The 17,519-nt window shown below is 40.4% G+C and overlaps 1 protein-coding gene across 1 annotated transcript in view; it reads left to right on the forward strand.

Annotated features, from left to right (window-relative positions):
- The first annotated feature begins 280 nt into the window (after positions 1–280).
- PLEKHG1 (pleckstrin homology and RhoGEF domain containing G1) overlaps positions 281–17,519 on the forward strand; it is a 133,451-nt gene continuing 116,212 nt past the window's right edge. Inside the window, exons 1-2 of the mRNA XM_027891171.1 lie at positions 281–558; positions 12,867–12,934. The gene's annotated coding sequence lies outside the window, so the exon portion shown is untranslated. The remainder of the gene's footprint in view (positions 559–12,866; positions 12,935–17,519) is intronic.

Consider the following 17,519-nt stretch of genomic DNA (forward strand, 5'->3'; position numbering starts at 1 on the left):
GTCCCTGCGTGAAAACAGTAGCGGATTTTTTTTTTTTCCTTCATTCCCTTTTCCTCCTTTCTTCTTCCCGAGGCTGTAATCCGACTGCTCTCTTTGGCTTGCTTCCAGAGACAAGTCCGAGTGGTTAATCTCTCTCCCACCCCCCTTTCCCAGCCTCGGGGAATGGGGGGCGGAGGAGGGAGGAGGAGAAGAAAAAGGGGAGCGGAGTCAGCTGCAGCCCGGAGCCGGGCAGGGCCGAGCCTCCCCGGGGAGGGGCTGAGGCAGCGGCTGGGCTGCGGGAGCTGCATGGAGGAGGGGAGTTTCACAGACTCCTCTGCCCGGCCGGCAGGAGGAGGAGGAAGTTTGGAGATTAAGCGGCTGCCCGGAGCGGGAGCGCACGGAGCGAGCCGGGGCGCGGCCGCGGGCGCTGGGAGGGGGACACCCGGACACTCGGCCAGCGCCGCCGGGGGAGGTACGGGGCGGGGTAACCTCCCGCACTCCCTGCTCGCACCCCTGCACCCGAATACTGAGGGGGAGGAGGAGCGGTGTGCGAGGGCAGAGCACGGCGAGAGGCTGTCGGTGAGCGCTGCCGGGGGAAAGCTTTGTTCGGTGGGTCGCGCCGGGGAGGGGGAGGCGGCTCCCGGCTCGGCTCGGCTCGGCTCTGCTCGGCCCGGCCCGGGGCGAGCGGGAGGTGAGTTACCCGGTGCCCTGCAGACCCCGAAACCCACCGGGGAGGAGCGGGGTGGGGGTCTGCAGGGGAGAGGGGTGTTTTGTGAGCGCAGGCTTTGTGCGAGCCCCGCCGGCGGGAGCAGCAGGCACCGTGCTTGGGGCTGCCGTCGGGGCTGCGGCGGCCGCCGGCTGCGGGTCGCCTTGCCCGCTGGTGCGCTTTGTGCTCGCCGGAGACCGGGGGCAACCTGGGCGAGCTGCACCGTGCTCAGCGAGCCTCGGGGTTTCGTAGAGCCTCTCGGGCGAGGGAGGAGGTGTTTCCTTTGAAATACTATAAAATTGCACGGGGCCTCAGGTTTCGTGCGGATGCTTTAGCAAATCCGTGTCTTCTGGAAAACTGCTTTCCAAAAAAGACCCTCAGTCTTTGGTGTTTTAAAGTAACTTTGACGGGATTGTGATAGTGTGGACTAAAGAGGGTTAAAAATAAGATTGATCTATTGTTAAATATCAGGAACGTTTATTCTGGGGAAGGAAGAAGAGGAAGAGGCAGTGGGGCAGAGCAGTGTCCTGCTGTCCTGTGGGACCCTGGATGCATTTCCCCATTTCCTGCCTTCGTCTTTTCCCTGCCTTGCGGGTCGCAATCCTTGTCCCTCTTGTTGTGGGGAAGTCCTCCAGAGCTCATCCTCCGGTTAGCATTAACAGACACGAGGCACTCTTTTCCTTCTTTCTTGTCAAGCCACACTGTTCCAAGTATGAGGGAAGAGGACCTGAAATAAACTCAGCTGTACGTTCAGCTGGCTTCCAATACAGTCTCTCTTTAGTTGGCGTTTTTCCTTCTTTGATTATTAATTGGCAGACCCAGAAAGAGCTGTGGCCCTGCTTTTTTCTTTTAACGTTTGCTGGTACTTCGGCAATTTAATATTGCTGCCTGGAGAACCTGATGACTTATAGGTGTTTTGAAAGCTGTGTAATAAGAGCCTACTAATAGTCGTCTTTTACTACTGTTTCATTCTTGGAGGGAACAATCTTTGCTGCTGGAGAGTTGCGGTTCAAATTTCCATAAGCGTTTGTTGCCCATGCCTCTAGCTAAATTTATAAAGGAATCCTGTTAGCTTGTATGAAGCTAAATCTGGCTACAGCAACTCCTGGCTGTGCAATTCACTGTGGTTGGCAAGGCACAATATATAGTTTCCTTTAGATTTATTTTTAGATTCTTTTTTTTTTTTTTCTGGTGTGTGTGTGGCATGTAGTTGTCATAATTTTGGGAAATCTTCATCAATGTGTGTTGTGGGTGCTTTGGGATGAAAACATAAGAGTTATGCTAAGGTTAGAAAATGTATTAATACGGTGCTTGTCTTGAAAATATGAGAAGGCAGTTTGAGCTCAGCCTCTTAATGAATATTGATATAGTTCTTGGGTCCATGCAGATGGTTAGCTATTAAACTTTGACTCTACTTCTCCTCTATGATCTCAATTAACAAACTAGAAATGGTGCAAAACACTCTGATAAAAGGTTCAGTTTTACATGTGATTATTTATGGCAATGCTGGCTGTTTCTTACAGACCTAGAGAGCTCTCAGTGTCGGCTTGTGGCCGTTCAGCTGAGTTCATCAAACGCATGTTACGATTCTAACACTAGGTGTTAATGTGTCATTTTTCTTGTTGTTACTATTTTCAAAAAAAGAGAAAAAAAAAAAGGATATGTAGTCAAATTGGTTTGTAATTGATAGTCTTAATAACATCTTGCAAAGACAGCACTGACTTTATTTTTAAGTGGAAATCTTGAGGTCTGTTGGCAGCTCTCACGATTTCAGGACATCTGCTAACGTGTTCTTCTTCCTTGGGTAGGATGTGAGGGTAGAAGTCAACTGACTAAAGGCATACTTGAAGCTTAAAGTGGTTGATTGCAAGGCTGTGGTATAAACTGTGCCCAGCAGGAAAGGTTTGGAGCTAAGTGAGCTCTTGGTACCTTCCTGTTGGAAGTGGGGTGGTATTTTTGTTTAGATAGGGATTTTTTATAGGGTTGTGTTTTGGGTTTCTTTGTGGTTTTGTTTTGGTTTTTCTTATTGTACTTTAAACTTTTATTATGATCTAAAAAGTTAAAGCTAGAAGAGAAGTGAACATATATGCTTACTTTTTAAATAAGTAATTTAGGCAAGTTGTGAGTTTGTGGTACTTTTTGCTACTGTTATCTGTGTAGGTTGGTATGGTTAAACTTTTCACTGATGCAGTTTTCATGTGGCACCAGTAATAGTATTTTTGTGAAGTCATTTGGAGCAGTGTGTGTGTCTGAAAGCTTCCTCATATGCATTTGTTTGGATTGAGTTGTCATAGGTCTGTTTACCTGCCCTCCTCTGCCTTTCTTATGCTTGTGATTTCTTAATTCCAATTCAGGAAAGGCTTTTTAAGTCCTGCTAACCAGATAGGGCTGTAGCAACTCGCAAAGGTTCATATTGAAGTAGTGCTTTATTATCTTTGAATGCAAACTCTGCAGTGGAACTCTGTTTCTTTAACCACAGAACTCTAACAGAACTGTACTTTCAATAGTGGCTTCTGTCATTTTAGTCTGGTCTGTGAGAGCATCACCCATGCAACTTGTAGGCTCTGGTGAATACTTTTGAGATCAGCCCAAAGATGGGGCAATCAGTAACACAGTTACAAAGTCTGCTGTTTGTAATTTTGAAGAGTAGATCCACAAGATAAGCTTGGGATACTGGTATTTAAAAAAAAAAAATTCTGTACAGAGGTGTTATTTTTAAAATTGTGCTTAAAAAGACCAATCCCAAACAAACCCAATTTTTAGGGAAGGATACTATATGTCATGTCAGAATGTATGGGGATTCTTTTGTTTATCTCTCAAGTTTTTTAAGATGTCCCAAGTAACAATATTTTAGCAGATATTTAGCACAGTTGTTAAAGTATGCCAAAGATTCATTCAACTGTTAATTTTTATTTGTTTGTTTGTTTTCCTCGTCTGGGATTGCCACTCCAGCAAATGCTGGGCACCACTAAGTCTCTCCCCAGCCAAGCCAGAGCTGCAGTTCTTGGTCTTTGGGAGCATGGGGTCATGAAGTAGAGAGGCACCACGTTTCTGGGTGGCAGCTGGAGATGACACTCACCATGGCCCTGTCATGTACCCCAAGACCATAGGGTCAGATGTGCTGGGTCAGGAAATAATTTTAACATCCAAGGTGATGATAAAGGGAGCCATTTGCAGAATTCTGCAAATTGGAAGTGTTTGGAAGTGTTTCTCAGATTAGACATGTGTAAAGCTGTGGCAGTTATAAATTAGAACAAAGGAATTAATCTGATGTGCATTCCCTTTTGTATTCAGTCATGTGTTGAGAAGGATGATTGCTCTGTGAAAGAAACATGTTTTACTGACACATTAAATTAGTTATGGCTTGAAGTTATTTTGCCATAAATTTCTTGGGGGCCAAGTGTAGTGCACAGATATTTAGCTGGATTATACAATAGAAGATAGAATAATGAAATATGAAAGAATGCAAGTTAGTAATGTAATGTCTACTGAAGACATTTGGAATAGTTGTGATTATATATGGCGGTCCTCTTACAATAAGCTGGAATTTTGGCTTGTAGGGACAATGAAGATGTCTTACCATTACTTACTCTAAATGGCATTTTGCTTTTCTAGTGTTAAGTGGGGGAGGTGGTGAAAAAGAATTATTGCAGCCCTCAGCAAAGTTGTGAATGGCTGAAAGACTTGCAAAGCTGTTGCTGAATGGTTAGTTCTAAGAACCTGCATTACTGTTGTTGCACGTAAGAAATTTTAGCTTGTAGGACTGTCACCAGAAAAAAAGTGGAAGTGTTATTCTTGTAAACTTAGAATGCAAAGGATGTGGAGCCTAGATTTCCCCCCCCCCCTTTTTTTTTAGGTTGCTTTTCAAAGCATTTCTAATAGCTACTCATTTAATACTTGATTAAGCCTCTCATTCTGGGAGACTAACAAAAAACACCTAAAGAGTTGGGCTGCATCACTAGTCCTAAGCAATGTCTTCCGCACCCCAATCATGGCTCAAGCTTCCTGAACTTGTGTGTTTGGTTTATTAGCTATTAATCCTGTAGTATTTTTCAGTTCCTTTGGGGTTTGAAGTTTATTAAAGTAACATTTTCACATTTTTTTTCATTTTTGAAAGAAAAGCTGAGATTCCCATCAGATGTCATGCTCCAAGACTCGGGGCTTTGGAAAAGCCTCACACATCAGAGCAGGTGGATGAAACCACAAAACCAAGATGGAAACCAGGAGCAGAGCCAGTGAAGAGGGAAATCAGTCTTAGTGCAGTGGCAACAGTTACGATTGTGAGTACAGGAGCATTTTAGGTGTGTTAAGAATACAAGAGACGAATGTGAACTGATTAAATAATAACTAAAAGTGTCAGCGAAGCCTGTTTGTGTTAATTCATTTAAAAAAAAAAAAGTTTTACTATCTACTAGTTTTTTAAGTTTCTCAAATCACTTAAAGGATATAAACTTCTTCTTTTCAGTTGTGGTTGTTGTATCAAATAAATCTATCTAGTCTGATTTACCAGTAGTTGAGTTATTATGATCTTGGCCTAAAATAAGTTTAGCTGCGAATTTGATTACAAATGCAGGAAAAGAAAGGGGCCTAGTCAGGGAGGACTGGGGAAGGAAATAGAGGGGAAAACCACTGATACTTATCAAGGAGGCCTGAAAGAAGCAGTTATCCAAGCAAAGTTGCCAACTCTTAAACCCACTCTCAGCTGCTGACTGAGATTCCTTCTGAAGAACTTGGTTATGGGGGTAATTCACTAAGTGTGTTTTCACTAATCACGATGCAGAGCATTGCTGTGAAAATACAAAGGAAGGTGATGGTTTAAAAAATTGTCTATAAAAAATACTTGATGCATCTGACTTGATTCTTATTTCACAGAATATTCTCAGTTAGAAGGGACCCACAAGGATCATCAAGTTCAGCTATTGAGTGAATTGCCCATACGGGGATCAAACCCACAACCTTGGTGTGCTCTAACCAACTGAGCTAATCTGAGGATTTTCTTTCTTCCTTCCTTGGCATAAGCTCCATGAGTCCTGATTCTTAGTCCTCTACAGGACTGTGGGTGGTTATGCCAGTGAAAGTTGTATGTGTGTTTTATAAGTGTAGTGTCTGTTATAAGTGTAGTGAACAAGTATAGCTTGGGGCTGGCAGCAGTTTCCCATGTAAACTTGTGACTGGAGCAGTGCTAATAACTTTGAATCCTGTAAGTCTTGCTTACCTGCTCCATCATTGAGTTTCAGATTGCAAGAGGTGCCAAACTTCTTTCCGTAAGCATGCATTCTGTAGAAACTTGCATGGGAGCCCTACCCAGATGTTTTAAAACCTAACTTGATGATTGTTAACTTGGAAATATTTGAACCTTCGTCTCCATTCAGATGTTTCAGGATCACTCTCCAGGCATTAGTACCGTGAAGCTAATGTTTTCTGCTGGTAGGATATGTGTGTGCTTTCATTGGAAGTACGGAGCAGAGATTAAAAGTGTGTCATGGGAACAGTGATTGAATCACCTGCTCGGTTGCTTACTCAGAGCTATTGAAGATAAAACCTTGATACCTAGCTTGGGAAGCAGAGGGCTGTTTGGGTTGGTAAGGAGTGGTGTTGGAGACAGCGTAATACAGCGTAACAGCCAGCTTCTTTTCATGGTCATGGTTGAAATCTTTCAGCATTATCTGTTAACATAGGCAAGTTTTCCTCGTTAACCCCATGTAAACTCTGCTTTATTAAAGTATTTACTGATATTTACCCTCATATATATCCCCTAAGATTAGATATACTGTCTGCTGCAGCTTTGTTGTGATTTCTTCATACCAGTATCAACTTGCTGTTTGGGGTTTTTTGGTTTTGTTTTGTGGTTTTTTTTCTGTATTTGCACTGCCTGTCCCAGTGAGTTCAGGTTCATAGTTGAGGTCCCAATGCATTTCAGAAATGCAGTGGCAGAACTGCTTGCTTTCCACTGCTGCTACTGATCTGTGGTGCTTCAGTATAAAGTAATATCATGCTTTGTGTCCTTGCTGCCTGACACTAAGGAAAAATTATAGTTCCTTCTTTGTAAATAATTTTGGAACTAGGTGGATGAGATGAACTACTTGTTCTACATGTCTGTAATCTTTATCACTTCAGAATGCACAGAGCTTTCCACTTACTGTTTTACACTGAAACCAAGTTAATATCTGGCTAGAAAGCAGGTTTAGTACTGCCAGGATGAGCATGCTTTATACTCAAGTGCTTATGAAGCTTTGTCACTGTTTACTTTCCAATTCCTTGTCGTTATCCTGATAACATACCTCAGTAGTTGCTCAGAGAGGTGTCATACTGGAGTGATGTCATCACAGATTCAACCTGTTGCAGAAACACTGATTTCTCAGAAGAATCAGCAGTCTTAGCCTATTTGAATGGTAGACAAGTATGTATTTACCAAAAAAGCATTACTGAATTTGGACAGATGGCTTATCTTCCCTCATCCTCTACCAGTTTGTAAGGTCTCTTTTCCATCAGTCTACTCTGATAAATGTCAGTCTCAAGTTAGATGAATCTGAAGTCAAAAATCTCTGACTTTCTTTGTCTTGGTCATTTTGTGCTCCTGCTGCCTTGAGGAGGTTGCTGTCTTTGTCGTGCAGGCAGAAAGGCCCACCTAGTACACTCCTCACTGGATATAGCCTCTTAAAATCTTTGCCCTTTCAGGTTGGTTGTACTGTGAAGGCTCTTCTGTCTTGTGGTATGAGGATATCAGCTCCAACATCTCCTCCTGAGCTTGGACTCATTTAATCTTATTAGTTTTTCCCAGATTTTTCAGGGGAAAGCCACTACCCTATTTTCTTAACATCTACCTGCAGCACCAGGCATCAGGCACAGTACAGGCTTCTTGGTAAGCTGCTGAGGGCATCAATGACCATTTAATCTCCAAGACTTCTTTCTGATTTATAGGGCAGTATCTTGGCATGCCTCTGTTCCTCCATTGCTTTAGGTGATGTTGTTCCTAAATTGGTATTTGAGCTGTCTGTGCTAGGAGACTCAGTGCTAGGCAAATTTCTCAGATGAAAAGGACAAGGTTTTCTGAAGGCACTCCTTTTCAGGAATCATTTTCTACTTTCATTTAGCCTACCAGTGGGGAAATGCAGACTAGAGCATTAAGAAAACTCCACTTTTCTTTTAGTGTGAAGGACAGAATGGGTTGCCAAGGCACAAGCTGTGCTGGGCAGATTTTAGAGCTGATATCTGGCATCTCCATTACTGCAGTTTGCACTTTGCCACTTTACCTGCAGCAGCACTCTTTGGTAGTGTGTCATGTTACCAACACAGGAGTGCTTCCTCAGTAACGGCTGTGCGTGCTGACAATGTCGCTTGAGTTCTTCAGTCTTAGAGCTAGGCTATCCCGCTGCTGCCACGCACAGTGCAGATCCAGAAGAAACCATCTTGAAGAGGTTCTTCCCTCGACTCTGTAGCAGAGGGTCCTGCCGATAAACCACCGCTGTTACCAAACATGAATTTATCTCTTGCACTCCTCAGGCCCCTCCAAAGGATTTTGTTTATCCAAAGCACAGCACAGGCACTGACTCAGATTCCCACAAGGTCAAAGCAAAGGAGAAAAGGGGATTTTTTTTTTTCCCTACTGTTCATTGGTGAAGCGTTGATGTGATGGGACCTGTGATATGCACGGGTGGGGTATGGAGGAGAAAGGATTTCTTCCCTGCAAGGATTTCTTGTGTGCTGTTTGGATAGGATAGGAGCTGTCTGCCTTTCAAGGAAGAATTCTGAAAAAACAAAACCCTGATGGTCTCATTTGCTGTCTTCAGAAGAAAAGCTGGTCATCAGCCTTTGCAGTGAAGATCTGTTGCTTGTGAGTCTCTTTCATTTCTAGGGGATAGTGCTGTCGTAGATATCTGACAGATGAACCTGCCCAGCCTGGCTATGTGCATCATGCAACTATTTGAGCTTCCAGGGGGATTTGGGTGCTAGGGCCATCTGAATGCATCTTCATTACCACTGTCTTGTAGTGATGAGGAGTCTACCTGCTACATGTTGGGTTTTGTTGGGGTTTTTTTGTTCCCCCCCAGCCTTTTGCTCTTCTTTAAAGCAATGTCAGTGCTGCACGAGGAGTTCTTTCAATATTTAACAGAGGATCAGTGGTGCCAAGATTATTTCAGAAAAATGTACTGGGTTGGTTCCATTTATTTTTTAGTTATGAATCCTGAGTCATATCAGGAGGTAATTAGTTCTGATACCTGGATCAGAGTTATTTGTCTATGCCCATACTTGCCCAGTACTGACTTCTTTCCTTGGGACAGTTTGAGGTTATACAAGGGATGGTCTGGAGGAGTTCTGGCAAAGATTCACTCAGCTCTTGACCTTCTCATGTAACTCAGCTTTGTGTTGTTCACTGTTGTGAATGGGTAGAGTCAAAGAAACTCCAGGAGCGCTGCATGTTCTTAGTCCATGAAATTTGCTTAATATATTTGGGAAAGCTCTCAGCTGATTGCCTGTGGAATAAATCTTTTTCCTTGGGATGCAGCACATTGTCGGTCTATTCATCAGTCATGTCGTGCGATGAGAAGGTGCTACAGTATGTGGCCTTCCCTTGATGCTGTAACATCAAGCTGCTTTCCTTGGCCACAAAAGTTGGGCTTTAAGAACTGGCATGTAGCTCAATATAAAGTCATGCCGAATTTTTACTTTAGTCCTTTTCACTGATGATTAAACTTGACAGTGGTTTGTTTTCTAAAACATGTGAACTTCTACAAATAATTTTATTCTGAGCTTTGCTGTGGAATTGTTTCACAAGGATGTTTGTTTTAAAATGCTACAGTATATGTTGACACAATTTTAATATGTCCATTGCACAATATAATCCAAGTTGTAAGGATGGAGTTGTCTGGATGTGAGGTGTGATGAGGATTAGAAGAGAGCAGGGATGACAATGAATGGAATAAGTGTCTTGATATCCTACTTGTAATTTAAGCAAATTCCCACATGTAAGTTTGTGGAACACAATTATACGTAATTGGGTGGCTTTGGCTCACTTTGGTTTTTTACCCCAGCAGAAACAGGATAAGGAAATCCTTAAACAGCAGAGATTTCAAAACTCAAACCAGGTCATTTGAGGGAACCGGTTTATTGGAGTAAAGTGATAATGTTAGCCTTTCACCAAGCACCTCAATCTGGGACTGAGGGAGTGTGTAACACAGAAGGGTTGTGTGTCGTTTACACTTTGGAGGAAAACGGAGGTGAAGATAATCTCAATGTCTCCTAAGAGAATGAAGTAAAGCACCCATCCACTTACTGAAAATTATTTTGGTTGCCTCCCATGCTAAAAAGAGCTAAAAAGAGAACCTTTATTTTACAACATTTTGGAAGACAGTTTTCAAGTTTCTGGGCTTCTAATTTAACATTACAGTGTGAAGTCCAAGTGCCAAAGTGTTTTTCACAGGACAGCCAGAGATTATGGTTCAAGTCAGTTTAAATACATGAATGCAGGTTTCTTTGGGCTTTTGCTTCTTAAGCTGCTACTTGCTTGATGCTTTAATCCTGTATATTTCCTAAAAGTAATTAGAAGGTAATGCTTTTTGATTAATAATTGTGATATATCTCTAGATTAACTAAGACTATTTTAAGACATACAAGCTTTTTAAAGATGAAATAGAAATTGTAGGACAAACAACAGTTTATTTGTTAATAATTTTCTTGAAGGGAACATGCACGTGTTTTCTTTGTGATAGTGTTTTTAGTATAAAAGTGTTCGTTTTTTTTAGACTGACGTTTGAGAGATAAATCACTGAATTGATAAATCGAAGTATGAAAAATTCATTTTCCTTACAGATTGTTCTGTTATATAGTATGATAATACCAAGATCTGCAGAAAACTCTTGGAAAAGTTAAAGAAGGTTCATAGAAGAACACTCAGTAGCATCCAGGAGCCTGTACTTTAGTCAATTTGAATGTGACTGCCCAATCCTGTCAGAAGTCATCAGTTGAAAGGTTTTGGAAGGCCACTGTGTCCTCTGGGGTTTAGGGAATACCTCAGCTTTTGGCCAATAATTTTAGTCAAGAACTAAGAAACTGTAATTGATAAAGCTACTATCAAACAAAAGTACCCCTATAAAATTTAGACTTCTTCAGGATTGTCTGGCCACCTGATTTTCATTTCTTTATATATAATGGGTGTATGTATGTATATTCTATATACATAAACGTATGTATATGCTTTTATATATATATAAGCATATATGCACACGTACACATATATATATATATACGTACTCATGTGTGTATATTTAAATGGTTGTGGGTGCATTGCCAGTCTGTCTCTTTCTAGAGTTCTTAAAGAAACTGCTTTCTCAAGCACTTGAAGTCGAGTCCTTTGACTCTGGAGGATTTGAGACTAAGGAAACATGCATGAACTAAATGGAAAGTAGGATGGTAATTACAGCTCACTTTGTGTTTTTGTTTCACTTAATTTACAATCTGAGGTATAGTCAGGTGGTTGGGCATTTGAATGTTACAGCTATTACAGTCTGATGGTAGGAACCTGGTGAGACTACTCATGTATTTCTTCCTTCAGATTCATAGAAGTGTTAGTGGAAGCTTTTCTGTATTCAGTTATGAACAGAAAAAAAACTTATTGAAGTAAAATAAAATTGTTGTTATAATTGTCACTCAGTGATATCAAAAGAGAAAAAAAAAATATACTCTTTTAGTCGTGAAATTGCCTGTAGTGTTAATTTACTGCTATAAAGATAGCATGGAGAGGGAAAATGTATTGATATTTTGTTAAAAGAAAATTTCAGATGGAGTAGTTTTTGTATGTAAAAAACATCTGTAGATGAATGTTATGCTGCATTAGTAAGATTAAATTGATGGTGTTACTGTTGAAGTTGAAAGTAGACCAGTATTTTTTTTAAATGGGTTTTTGAAACATAAAATTTTGCCTGTTTATGATTTGGTTCGCCTAGACCAAATTAAATTGGACACTCAGCAGGAACTTGTATTTTTTCTGGCATAAGAACAAGCATTGGGCAGAGCTTCCTGGTCTCAAAAAACTGGTGATGGTAAGAGGCCTCTGTAGTGTTCCCAGCCAGCTGAATGCCTGAGGTATTTTGCCATACAGGAAATCAATTGCAGCTGAATGTGCACTGTTTCCACTCCAAGTATATAAACAGGCCTTATGATGATATAAAAAAGAGAAGAAAAAAATTAAATAGTTTCTTGAAAGTTCAGAGCAAGAACATTTGATGTTTGGTTTCTGTGGATTGTTCACTGTCACCTTTGGCTCAGTCCATAGCACAGAAATAGCAAAGAAGGAGAAGTGAATTAATCTTGGGGTCCCCTAGAACAGGAAAATGTAAAGGAATGTCTTAGAGAAATGAAAATAATAAAAAAGGTATCCTTGTTCAGTTGCAGTTGATATTCTGAAGCTGGGAAGGGTTACAAATTTAGCAAAGGAAGTGAGTTCTTTCCCTAGTTAAATCAAGAATCCTCCATTTTTTAGGCTTTAATGTGGATTAATACATTTTGCAAGAAAAAGCTGTGCCATGGTTCTATCTAGATAGCTGGTTTTTTTGAAGTGGTAGAAGAAACATTATTTTCATTTGAATATTTATCATGGTTTGTTGACCTTGTAAAAGTACCTAGATCAGATGGAGGTTCCAGGCAGATCTCAGTGACCATGTCTCTGATGTGCTGTAATGGCCACCGGTGTTGCTTACCAGGAAAGTGAGGGATTACCTGGATAGAAGTTTCCAGGCATTAAAGGTAATTAAGTTGAAAATCAGCGCTAACAATTTCCAGAAGGAGTGTGACCTGAAGTCCTTGGGGTTTAGAGCTTGGGAACCCAGCAGCACTTCCTTGCCCCACCACAGATGTACAGCACGACCATAGGCAAGCTGTCTGATCTAGATTTTTAAAGATATACAGGTAGGCAGAGTTGCTAAAGGCTCTTAATGGGATTTTCAGAATCACATTAGTGTCTAATTCCTATTCAAAATCTGACCCTTTAGCTTGTCTGAACTCGATTCAGCTCGTGCTATGTTTTATTCAGCTACTCTTTAAGTCAGAACAGGCAGGCAGTACATACAGCAAGCATGACTTAGTGGGTATAAACCAGAGTGAGTGTGGACCCTCACTGAGCTGTGCAGCTGTGCTGCCTTTTATCCCTTCTCTAATTCCATAATTTCTACCCTCCTTTCTGCAGAATGCGGAGATTCAACAGAGGAAAGGAAAAGTGACTCCACTTTGCCTAACCCAACAGTAATATATTTGGTGAGTGCTCTACCAGGTAAATTTTTTATTATTATTTTAACTTTTTGTTTAATTTTTTAATTTTAAGTATGAGATGATGTTTGCTGTACCTCTGACTGAGATGATTATTATTGCTGTATAGTGAATGTGCCTCAGGTTAACCATGAGGCTGCTTAGTATGCAAATCCACAGTAGGTCAGTGTGCTGCATGGGCCTGATGTGTGGGTTGGCTGGGACAGTGTTTTTTTTTCTTGGGGTTTTATGCTAATTAAATTAAACTCGAGGGGGAAAGCCCTAAGCAGTTAGGGGAGGTTAAGTCTTTGTTTTTAGTCCTTGTTTCCGTAACTGAAATTTTGCTAGAGGTCTGTAGCTGAAGTTTTGTTTGGTTGCTTAATTCTGCCCATTTGGAATTATAAATGCCACTTGCATGAAGAAACAATGGTATATCCATGGGGACGGGGAGATTGGGGTTGGGGAGATCTGGGATGACTGTGTTCTCCTGAGGTTTCCTGTGACATTTTAAGAAGAAATTGTTGTTTCTTAGTTTATTTTTTAGGGATTTAATTTTGTTTATGTAATCTCACTGCCTGAAATTCTTGGGAGACATGGGGAACTTCAGAGCATAGGAAAAGCAGAATTAGATGCCATGGAAATGTAACTCGATTGTAATAACCGATTTTACTAATTTGGTTATCTGAAACAAATTGACATTCCAGAAATCTTCATGATAGGGCTGGCAGGAAACTCCACAGAAAATATTAAATAGGAGAGCTTTAGGCAAGATCCCTTTCTCCTCCTTTCCTCCTCAGTGCTGGTGCCAACCCAAAGGAGTCTTTTCTTCTCTCTGAAAAAAGCAAACATTCAGTGGGTAACAGCACAGACACTGCTATTTTGAAAAACTTGATGCCTTATAAGTAAGCTACTTCACTCCTTCCAATGCTAATGCTGGAACCAGTGTAGCATGGATTAGTTTATAATTAAAAAAAAAAAAGTGCATTGTGTTAATTGTCACTCTGGCTTCTGTAATCTGCAGAGGGAATACTAATATGCTATATTAGACAACTAATTAATAATTCTTTTACCTCTTAGTGGGACTTTTAATATAATTTTGTATTTATCATCCAACTGTGTTAGAATTTTATAAAATTTTAGGAGAATGGAAACTTTATTTTAGCTCCAGTGCTTTGAGATTGCATAACTGTACTAGAGAAGCACTTGCAGGACTGCATAGCATTAAATTGAAACTTACATCTGACAAACATTAGTGAGATGTTACTTCCCTTTGGATCCAAGGGAGAACAGTAGGAAAACATTTTGCAGAGGCTGCAAGAGGAAAGACCAGAAATTCCTCTTCAGTGTTTTCTAAAAATAGCAAGATTTGAATAAGGTTGCATGTTTCAACATGCATTAGAGAAAAATAATTGGCATGACCTAAATTCAGTACACTAGTTTTCTGTGTTATTTACTGATAGTTAATTACTAGAATATTTTTTCATTCATGAATGTGGAGGGGCTGTACATTCCCAGCTTCCACACAGGAAATCATTTTATTTATTTAGTTTGAAATTTGTGCATATCCAAATGCATGCAAAGTATTTGCCTAGTGACCTTGGAGTGAATTATTTGCACAAACATCCCCCCTCCCATGATTTCCATTTCATTTCAAATATGGTGCTTGGCCTCGGTTTTGAGTTGCTGAACAGAAAAGCTAAATCAGACTGTCAGACTCGAATAACCTCTTTTCTGAAAGCTGAGATAACATGGATTGTGTCTGCGGCCTAAGATGCAGAAGATTTTCTAAGATTCTCTGGGATCCATGGCAGACAATCATTCACTTTGAAGTGCTTCAAAAAACTGTAGTATCAACAAAACTGGAGTATGTGGGAATGTATCAACTAATGGGACAAGGCATTCAAGGACTAGATGAAGTGCATATAGTAAGGAATTAATTTCGTGGGAAAAAGGAAGAAACCTAAAATATGAGAAGTAGTGTTCTGTAAAAAGAATAGAGTAATGGTTAAATCTTACCAAATAACCACCAGTAATTTTGCAAAATTTTGTTCACATGGCAGACTTAAGTCTGGAACTTCTAAGGATATTTTCATTCTGAAAAACTTTTGGAGGTGGTGGGGGAGACATTCCATGAAATTTGGTTATAGTTTACTATTATCCATTTGACTTATATAACAATATTGTCTGATTTTAATTTTTTCAGTAAGTCAGTGGTTAGAATACTCTAATCTTTGGAAGGAATTAAAATGAGCTTCATCAGCTCTTAAAATCATAACATCTGTTGTAACAGAAGGAAACATCAGATCAATATACTTGGTTCTGACAATTCAGGATAAGTTTTAATAAGCAATGTGTTTATGCTAAAAGTCAATACATAAAAAAATTCCTCGAGTGTCTGTGCATCACTGAATGCTTTGTTTAGGCCATGCCTTTAATGGTATGAGGGCTTGCAAACCTCTGAGGGGGTGGAGAGGAATGATGCTATGCCCACGTGTGAGCTTTTCTGTAAGTCGGTTCTATTTTTGGTATGCGATGAAGCAGAGGTACAGGGCAAAACCAGGGGTTCAGTTGCAATGTAAAGGCCTGTAAAAGCTTTCCTATCGTGGGAAGCGCCTAGCAGGCTTTTCGAGCCGTTGCATTAGTGTCCATGGGAATATTTGGGGTTTAATTTAGCATGCTAGATTAGGGCCTAATACCTTAATTAAGGCTAACAATTTTTAATAAGTTTCTCCCAAACCCTTTGTGGCTGACTACAGTTGTGAAACAGCCATAATATAAAGCCCATCTCTTGGGTTCTCTGTTGTTGGCAGTTTTATGAAAGCTGTCATTCTACTTCAGAGTGATGAGCTGACCAGCAAATGTAATCTTTTTAACAGAAAGATTCACAGATGTGACTAGACTTCTTAAAAATATTAATCCAAACAACTTATGCCAGTGACATATTGAAAGTCTAAACATATAGTACATTTAGACTAACGGTTTTATAAAAATTGTGATAACTGTTTCAGAAAAGGCTCTGTTAATTGATAAAACAGCTTTTCCAGATGCTGCTTAATTCTCTTGTCAGCTCACATGTTTGGGATTTTCTGCTTTGAAAAAGATTAACTGAATTGTCTGGACAAAATCAGGCATAATATAATTAACATTTTGTGTAATTTGTAGACAATGTTATTTGTTTTTTAAACATTTGTATATTAAAGTGTTGAATAAAATTTCTCATATTCATTTAAAGAATAAATCCCAAATCACAAGCCCAGTCAACTTTATCTTCCCCCCCTTCCACCCCCAGCCATGCTTGCTCAGAGTGGTCGGTCCTTTCCCGCTGCCATCTCCTATTGTTGCGGTCAAATGACCAAGGAAAAGTGTATACTTCCTTTTGTGTCCTGTAGATAGGAGTTCTTAATTGATGACCACTGCTTTCTTTCTGACAGAAAGGAAATGAATGGGCAGTAGTGATTATAGCACATCTGTTGTTTTCTGGTGAGCATCCTGTACAGCAGTGAAACTGTCTTGAAGATTACTTTTTTTTCTTTTTTTTTTTCCTGTTCAGGAGTAGCTAATAGAGGGGTACGGGTGACATGTGACAGTATTGTTTCTCTGTCACAGGTGTAGCCAGAGCAGAAAAACAAATTGCACAATGAAAGAGAATTACTTGTTTTTCAAATAAGTATATTTTACAACAACAACAACAACAACAACAATGAAATCTTTCAAAGACTTCAGTGATGTACTGTGTTTACTGTGTTTGGTTGCAGGTTGTAGGTAATGAGTCTACATAATATGGTCACTGCAGATTTAACACTCCAAAATCACACTGAAAATGGCTTTCTCTGGGAAAGGGGAGAAATAAAATAGCATTCATACCAAGGACTCAAAAGCTGAAATATTCACACAGCTTTCAGTCTATGATGCAGTTTCTCAGTCTGTCATGTCATTGTCCAACTCCTGCTAGAACGTCTTTTGTTTGATGTATTGAAGCATAGCTCTTGGAAGTGCTGAGGAACAAATTGGGCAGCTCTATGGTGTGTTCCTGTCCTCCTGGAGAGGGGAGCTAGGGATGGATGAAACTCCTTACCTGACTTCACAGATAACAGAGAAGGAAGTTTTGGGGTCAGATGAATGGTGAACTATAGATAAGGGTCTGGCCTGAGAGAAGAATGGGACTTTCCCCATGTCTGGGGAAATGATTGATGGAGGTCAGTAAAAAAGCTGGGTGTGGTAGTGGAGTATACCACAGCTTGCCCATCACATCATCAGCCACAATTTTTCCACAAATTTTTTTTCTTTTTGACTCTTGTATTATAAAGAGGTGAAAGTGGTAGGTTCTCTATGCATACCCTGAGTGTGTCCTGAACAGGGGACCCTTTTGTTCTTTCTTGCCAAGCACAGTGCTTGAAAAACCATTAATTGAAAGAGCTGTGTAAATCTGAGTCCTTACCACTTATTTTGTTGTCCTTTGTTCCTTCCTTTTGCTTTTATCCTGTTTAATTGCAGCATTTCTTGTAAGCAAGGTGCCAGGACTCTGCTTTTGCATGGTCTGAATATATTGGTACTTGAATAGAGATTATGTTGGGCTTTGATGAAGCTGGTGAAC

This window comes from Empidonax traillii, unplaced genomic scaffold (assembly GCF_003031625.1).
Source record: "Empidonax traillii isolate 1590-97213 ecotype Southwest subspecies unplaced genomic scaffold, ASM303162v1 scaffold311:size671644, whole genome shotgun sequence".
Lineage (NCBI taxonomy): Eukaryota > Metazoa > Chordata > Aves > Passeriformes > Tyrannidae > Empidonax > Empidonax traillii.